Source organism: Humulus lupulus, chromosome 7 (assembly GCF_963169125.1).
Source record: "Humulus lupulus chromosome 7, drHumLupu1.1, whole genome shotgun sequence".
Taxonomy (NCBI): Eukaryota; Viridiplantae; Streptophyta; class Magnoliopsida; order Rosales; family Cannabaceae; genus Humulus; species Humulus lupulus.
Genome location: NC_084799.1, coordinates 89772860 through 89781124, shown reverse-complemented (window position 1 = coordinate 89781124; position 8265 = coordinate 89772860).

Genomic DNA, 8265 nt, shown 5'->3' with positions numbered 1-8265 from the left:
TAGAGAAGAACCCCACGCTGATGCTGGACTTCCAGCGAGTGGGTAAGTGTTCTCCCAATTCTCTACATTGTCTGTCTCCTCGCTTACTTTTTTTTTATTCTCACTATATTACTTCGGGTGGTAGGACCTTTTGCCCAGACTCCTCTCACCCAGTTCATTTTGGACTGGAAGAAACTCTACTCCGAGCTGAGCACGGAGGATCTGGACGTAGGGGGTTACGTCAATACCGAAAACCTCCGATTGATCGGATTGCTCGTGGCCCACCACATGATCAACGCCCGAGTCTTCGGGGAATACAGTGCGAGAAAGATCCCGCTATAAGGGCGCAGCTGGCCCTGGGGCACATCAGGGACGTAGAGGCTGCGACACTCGCGGACGTGGCCAAGAAGAAGAGGGATTTGGCCCAGTCAAAGGAGGCGGCCACTTCTGAGGAGCTGGAAGCCCTCTTCGAGGAGGCACTGCCGAACACGGGGACCCCGGGGCTAGCGTATCAGGGCGAGGTAACTCACCTATGATTTTGACTTATGCTCCCCAAGTTGGGGACTTAGCTAGGGATAGGCTAGAACTTCGAGGCCCCGTGTTCGGGGGTGACGCGGAGATGAGACCTTCGTCTCCCGTTCCCGTAGGCTCGGAAATTCTCATGTACCTGTTCGGGTTCCTCCAACACGGGAATTTCCTAAACCCGGATGACATGGGGGACCAAGTCTACTCTTTCGCGCTAGATGAATTGAGTCATGTCCGGGGCTTAGATAAGGGTTATTCCCGGGCCACTCTTAGTTTTGACTTCTCCATTTACATGTTAATTGTACTGACTCCTTTTCATTTGTGTTTGTTTTAGGAGATTCCGACATGTCCAATCCTGTGGACGAGATGAGGTGGTTCTTTGAGATCCGGGCTGCCAGGGCAACCAAGGTCGCAGCAAAGAAGGCTGCCAAGAAAAAATCTGAGGCGCCAGGCCCAGAACTCCCTCACAGTAAGGAGACGCTAGGGGCAGACCTTTGACCCAGCTAGGTTGCAGTTGCCGCAGTTCCTATTACGGTCGTGGACCCGACCACCATCCCCAACCTTCTTGTTCACCCCCCGGTGATCGATCTGGAGCTGGAACCTACGGTAAGCTAGAGTTCTGGGAAGAGGGCCACAAAGTTAGGCACGACGGAGGTGGAAACCGGGAACAAGAGGCCTCGGACGAGGCAGGCTGGCTCAGCTGGAGAGTCCTTCGGGGAAAGTCGCCTCGCCGCTAAGGACCTTTCGGCAACACCGGCCCTCCCATCCATCCGGTCTTACCTGAGGAGGGGAAGGCCGTTTTGCGGGACGAGCAATCCAAGATTATTTCCTGGACCTAGGAGAGTGGTCAGGGAAAGGAGGGACGAGACCTACAAGGCCCTGACGATTCGTCGTCAGGTTGAATTCGCTGAGCGCTCGATGGCTTTTAGTGCCCCCCAGTCGATCGTGGATCGGCCAACCGCTGAGACGGGCTTCCATCCTAAGTTGGGTCAAGACACGACCCCATTCGCGGCGGACCTGCAGGATCAGGTGGGGAACACCATGTCCAATCTCCAACTGAAGCGATATGCCACCATCGCCAACCCGGACATGATGTTCATTTCCCAAGCTCTCTGCCATCAAGCCACCACTGTAAGTTTGCTTTGCATCTTCTTTCTCCTTTTCAGTGTTCAGTAGGACTCCTCTAACTTTGCTTTGTTCCAGGACGCTCTACTATCCCACTGAAATGCTGACCTGGTGGCCGAGGCGGCCATGAAGATGGAGACGCTCCAACTGGAGCTGGAGGCGGCCGTGAACCAAAGGGAAGTCACCAAGGAGGCCTTGGCCAGGGAGACATCCCAGGCAAGGAAGTCCCTGTCCAAAGCGGTTGCTCAGGCCAAAGTAGACCGCGCGGAGTTCGATCGGGTCACTTTCTGGCTTGAAGAGGCCATGTCCTGAAAAAGGAACTGAGGCTGATGAGAAGATGGTCCTTCTGGAGGCGGAGCTTCTCCGAGTAAAGGCCGTAGAGGAGGCAGCCGCGACTCAGTCTATCCAGGATCGGGAGAGGGTCAAAGTTTTGGAGACCCGGATCCATGAGCTGGATGGCTCGCTTCGCAAGGAGTTGGAGGCGCACGAGGAGACCCGCCGCGTAAAAGAGCAGGCGGACGACATGCTGCGCGTCACCTTCGAGGAGGTCATCTACATGGCCTAGCGCAAGGACAAGAGCATGAACCTCCTGATCTTTCCTGCCCCAGACTCAAAGAGAGCTGAATTTGAGGCCAAGGAGAAAGCTGACGTGAAGCTCTTGGATGATGAAGCCTAGACCCGGATCTTCACCTCGCTTTATTTTTTTATCTTGTAATAACATATTTATGGACGTGTACGCGTCCAAGACAATTTGCGGTGTTTTATCCAGTTTATGTTATTTTTGTTGCTCCTTTTTTTTTATCACCGTGCTCAGCGTTTGGTCCTGGTTCCAAAGGCCTGGACTAGACTATTCCTAAATTTAACTTGTCAACTTACTTTAATCCCGTTATCCAGGACCCAACGGCCTGGGCCATTAGGGAGTTGATAGTCATTACTGAATCTACCCGTTCAGTTCTCAACTTCGAAAATCTGATGGCCTGAGCCGTCGGGTTTCGATTAGTTTATTTTGAAACCTAGGCTAGGTTCCCACAGCTTGGGCCGTACCACTTTTGCACACATCTGGGACCCGCACTCTAACAGTCGCGGGCTATGTCCTTACCCTGGGGCATACCAGATACTTTTACCCCCCGGACATCATTCATCCGGGGCGGGACCAGTCTGAGGCTTGGTTCTCTTTTTTATACCCCTGGACATCGTTTGTCCGGGGTGGGACCAGCCTGAGGCTTGGTCCTATTTTTTACACCCCCAGACATCGTTCGTTCGGGGCAGGACCAGCCTGAGTCTTGGTCCTCTTTTTTATACCCCCGAACATCGTTCGTCTGAGGCAGGACTAGACTGAGGCTTGGTCCTCTTTTTATACCCCCGGACATCGTTCGTCCGGGGCGGGACCAGCCTGAGGCTTCGTCTAACGGGGTTTGTACTTCCCAGACCTTGCCAGTCTGGGTCAGGACTAGGCCTGAGCCTTGCGCCCCACCTGGTATTTGTTCATACCGGGGATACCCCCCAAGTGAGCGGAGACTGGTCTAGGGTCACTTTGAGTAGAATTTTCATTGTTTAATAACCTTTCTTTATGGTGTTTTGTACACACCATTTTTATTATTCAAGGAATCGCCCTGAGGTGTACATTATTTACAACGAAAATATTAAAATGGAACATGTTCTCTTGACTACTGATAGTATTTACGGAGATCTTCCGCATTCCAAGCTCTTGGGACTTCCATGCCATCAAGCCGCTTTAAACGGTAAGTTCTGGGGCACACTTCGTGCTGAATCTCGTACGACCCTTCCCAATTCGAGCCCAGAACCCCCACTCCAGGATCTTGGGTGGCAGGGAAGACTCTTCGCAGGACTAGATCGCCAGTTTCGAACCTTCGGCTTTTTACTTTAGAGTTGAAATGCTGGGCAATCTTGCCCTGGTACATCTTCAGCTGCACTTGTGACTCTTCCTGGATCTCCTCGATGAGATCTAGGGATTCCTAGAGTAAGGCGTGATTCTGGGAGGGATCGTATGTGTCTCTTCGGTGAGATGGGATGGTCATTTCAACGGGGATGACGGCTTCGCATATATAGACCATGGAGTAAGGAGTGTGCCCGGTGGATGTCCTTTCAGTGGTCCGGTAAGCCCATAACACGTAGGGCGGCTCTTCGGGCCACTTACTCTTGAAGGCTTGGAGTTTTTTCTTTAACGTCCCTTTCAGGATTTTGTTGACAGCCTCTACCTGCCCGTTTGCTTGGGGCCTGGCGACCACGGAGAAGCTTTTGACGATATCATGTCTTTCACAGAAATCTGTGAAGTGGATGTTGTCGAACTGCTTCCCATTGTTGGATACAATCTTGTAGGGGAGCCCGTACCGACACACGATATTGTTGATGACGAAATCCAGGGCCTTCTTTGAGGTGATTGTATTCATGGGTTCTACCTCAACCCACTTGGTATAATAGTCGACGACCACGATGGCATATTTCACCCCTCCCTTCCCGGTTGGGAGTAATCCTACTAGATCGATTCCCCACATTGCGAAAGGCCAGGGACTTTTCATCAGAGTTATTTTTGTTGGTGGGGCTCGCGGGACCTTCGCGTACCTTTGGCACTGCTCGCACTTGCGGACGTAGTCAATACAGTCTTTCTTCATAGTTGGCCAGAAATATCCTTGGCGTAGGATCTTTTTGGATAGACTGAGTCCGGCTGTATGGTCTCCGCAGAAGCGTTCGTGCACTTCATGCAGGATGGCGCTTAGTTCGGTCCCAGACACGCACCTGAGGTATGGCATGGACAACCCCCTGCGATAGAGTTTTCCGTCCATCATGACATATCTGTGGACCTGGTATTGAAGCTTCCTGGCTGCGGCCCTGTCTGCTGGCAACCCACCGATTGTCAGATAGTGGACAAGGGGTCCCATCCAGGATGTGGAGTGGTCAATGGCGTTGATCGCAGAGACTTGAATGCTTGGCATGGGGAGATGGTTAACGGGGACCAGTCCGGACAGCTCCGCTTCGACATTGGTGGTTAATTTTGCTAGTGTGTCTGCGAATACATTTTGCTCTCTGGGGTTCTGGCGGACGGAGTGCCTCTTGAACGCTTGCAGCATTTCTCCCGTCTGAGTCACATAAGCCGCCATTCTCTCCCCTTTGGTTTGATATTCTCCCGAGATCTTCCTGACAGCCAGCTAGGAATCCCTGTAGATCTCCAGGTTCGTGGCCCCTACTTCCCAGGCCAGACGCAATCCGGCCATCAATGCCGCGTGCTCGGCCTCGTTGTTCGATGTTTTGAAATGGAAACGCAGGGCGTCTTGCAACTGGTGTCCCTGTGGCGACACTAGGATGATTCTGGCCCTTGCTCCATTCTTGTTCGAGGCCCCGCCCACGAACACCTTCCATATGGGCGCTGCGGGATCCGCGGGGTCGTCCGCCTGGGTGATCCCAGAACATTCCACGATGAAGTCGACTAGAGCTTGCCCCTTGATTGAAACTCTAGGAACGTAGGCTATATCGAGCTGACTTAGCTCCATGGCCCACTTTAAGAGTCTCCCTGACGACTCGAGCTTTTGCAACACTTGCCGCAAAGGGTGGTTGGTCAGGACTTTTATGGTGTGGGCCTAGAAGTAAGACCGTAGTTTCCAGGACGCCATGAGTAGAAAAATTGTCAAATCTGGGTTGGGCACGTCTCCAAATCCGCTTCGGTCAAGCCAATCACGATAAAGGCGGGCTTGAACAAGATGTTGACAGAGCTTTCGTCGTCCACCAGCACCCGGGACACCAGCTTGTTGGCGATCTGGGCGCCTATGACTAGCGGGTCATGGTGAGAGGAATGGACGTTACGGGCGTCATCCTCCGTGAAGGTGATAGGGAGGTTCATCAGTTTTGGGCGCTGAGCTGGGGCCTGGACCAAAGCACACACCTCCTGATCGTGGTCGAGCTTGCTTAGGTAGCGTTTCTGATCATTCCTGGACGGCCCTCCCAGGTGAGGCCCGCCAAAAATGGTGGCCACATGTCCGTCCACGATAGTGGGTGCCGTCCCGGATGGATAAGGCATTCCAGGGCGGGGTGTTTGCGCGACGGGGACCCCCTGAGGGGTCTGCGTCGCCGGGCCCTGTGAATACCTTCCCTGAGGTGGATATGCTCTGGGCGCACCCGGGACCGCGGGTTGTCTGGGACCTGCTAACAGGCCTGGGACTCCCACGAGCATCCTGACCCACTGGTGGAGATGCCCCAGCTTGATCAGATTCTCAATCTCATCCTTGAGCTATCGGCACTCTTCAGTCGTGTGGCCCACGTCCTTATGGTAGGCGCACCATTTGTTGGTATATCTCGGATTCCTCCCTCCTTTGAACATGGGGGCAGGCTTCCGATAGTGAACCGCCATTTCTGTGGCCAGGATGATGTTCTCCCTGGTGTCCACCAGATTGGTGTATTTCAAATATTGTGGCTCGTTGCCCCTCTTTCCTTTCTTAGCTGGCTCAGACCAATTTTGCCCCTTGTCGGACCTCTTCCCCCGGGGAAGGTATGTACTTGCCTCAGTTCCCCCCACTTGGGACTACTGGGCCTCGACGGGGGCAACGCTGTAACCTACTAGTGCGGCTCCATATCCGGAAAAGGGGGCGGACTGGACTGGGGCATACCCCGAAGAGGCAGAACCGTACACTGTAGGCGTGGTGTAGGTAACCCCGGGCGTAGCCGCCAAACCTGGGGCAATTGGGGGAGTGATGTAGGGCTGTGCCAGGAACTGCACCCCGTACCCCGGGAATGCCGGGGCGTTGGGCTGAGGCGCCGACGACCATCCGAATGCCAGGATCTGAGCCTCCTCCTAGTTAATGAACCCTTGGGCCCTCCTTATGAATTTTTCTAAGGTAGCAGCCTTGCTACACTGCATGTCATCCCAGAGGGGGGGACCCAGCTCAGATCCTGGATTGCAATGCCACCAGGCGCTGCCCATCATCCACTTTGGTCTTGGAGGCCTCCTCGGAGAAACGTTGGATGTAGGCCCTCAATGTCTCCGCGAGGAGCTGTTTATGGTTGGCGAGGGCACTGGTTTGCATGTCCATCCTCATGGCGACCACGAACTGTTTGCGAAACGCTGATTGTAGCCCTGACTAGGATTGGATGGATCCTGGCTTGAGTCTCTTCCACCACTCCTCGGTAGGACCGCCTAGTGTGATTGAAAAATAGAGACACTTGTCGTCATCACTAATGTGGGCCACGGTCATAAGTCGGTTGTACCGGGACAAATGATCCTTGGGGTCGGTGTTCCCGATATAGGCAGTTAGACTCGGCATCTTGAACCCCTTGGGGAGCACAGCGTCCAGGATGTGCCTCGCACATGGCTCTTTGTCCTCCTCATCAGAGTCGGTGTCCGCTCCTTCCTGCTTGCGGACCAAGCGGTCCGTGACTTTTTTCAAAGCGTCCAGTTGCTCCATGAGCTGCCTGGCCACGCCATCCTCCAGGGGAGCTCTCTCTTTCCTCCTATCATTGATGTTGTTCCTAAGGTCGCCATCTTGGGGGCGGAACTTTTCCTTACGGGCCCGCTCTTTCCGAGTGTTCAACCCATCGCGCAGGTCCACCCGAGACGTGTCATCCCCAGAACTAAGGGCATGATTCTCCCCACTATGCGGGCGTTCCCGATGATTTTTATTCACCAAAGCACTGGGATGCAAAGACCTTTCCCGTCACTTGCCCTGGGGCATACCGGGGCCTAGCATCCCGCGGCCGCGTCTCTTGCGGATTGGTCGGGTGGCCCTGTCCTGGGACGGGGCGCACCTTTTCTTTCTTAGGGAGCGGACAGGGATGGGTCCTGACTCTCGGGACGGGGGGATTTTTCCCTTGGGTTTTTTCCCCGACCTTCTTTTTCTCCCGGTCTGGGTTTCCTGGGCCTGGCTTAGGAAATTTCTCCTGGGGAGGGGTCGTCCTCACATCTTTGGGGGCTCCGATTTTGGCCTGCAGAGCGGGCTGTTGCGCTCCCGGAGGCGGGCCAGCTAGGAGATTGGTCGCTGGACCCTGCGCGGCTATGAATTCCTGTAGGGCTTGGAGGGACTCTTGCATCCGCAGAGATTCCTTCGCCTACTCAGCAATCCTAGCTTCCTGGTCCAGGACTTGCTGCCTCAGTTTAGTAACCTCCAGATCCCCCTGGTTGGGGTCCACTCTTGGGATCTCGGGATCCTCAGCTTCGTCACGGTGTTCCCCCTTATTCCCCTCCTCTTCCTCGTAATAGTAATCCTCGTACTCAGTTCCACCTTCGTAGTCTTGTGACTCGTCGGGGTGGGACGTCTGATGGGGAGCGTCCTCAGGTAGACTTTGAGGAAGAGGTTGGGTGGGCAGTGGCTCTCCATTGCCCTGTTCTGGGTTAGTAGGGTCGAAAGTGTTGTGTCTTGTATTCACCATTGTTGTAGAGGTTTTATGTCAACACTAGCTTTCTCAGGCTCTCAATGAAAGCACCAAAATGTTTACCGAGATTTTCGAAAACTATAATAATAAAAGGTAAGAGAGATTAAGAGAAAGGGTTTATAGGTTATAAGCCAGATTTTTACGTGGTTGGGAAGTTAACGAGCCTTAGTCCACGAGACAGTTGTATTAGAACTTAGAGAGTTTACAACAATGGAGTTTTCTCTTAGTTTTAGCAGAGTATTAGTATGCACCTTTTTT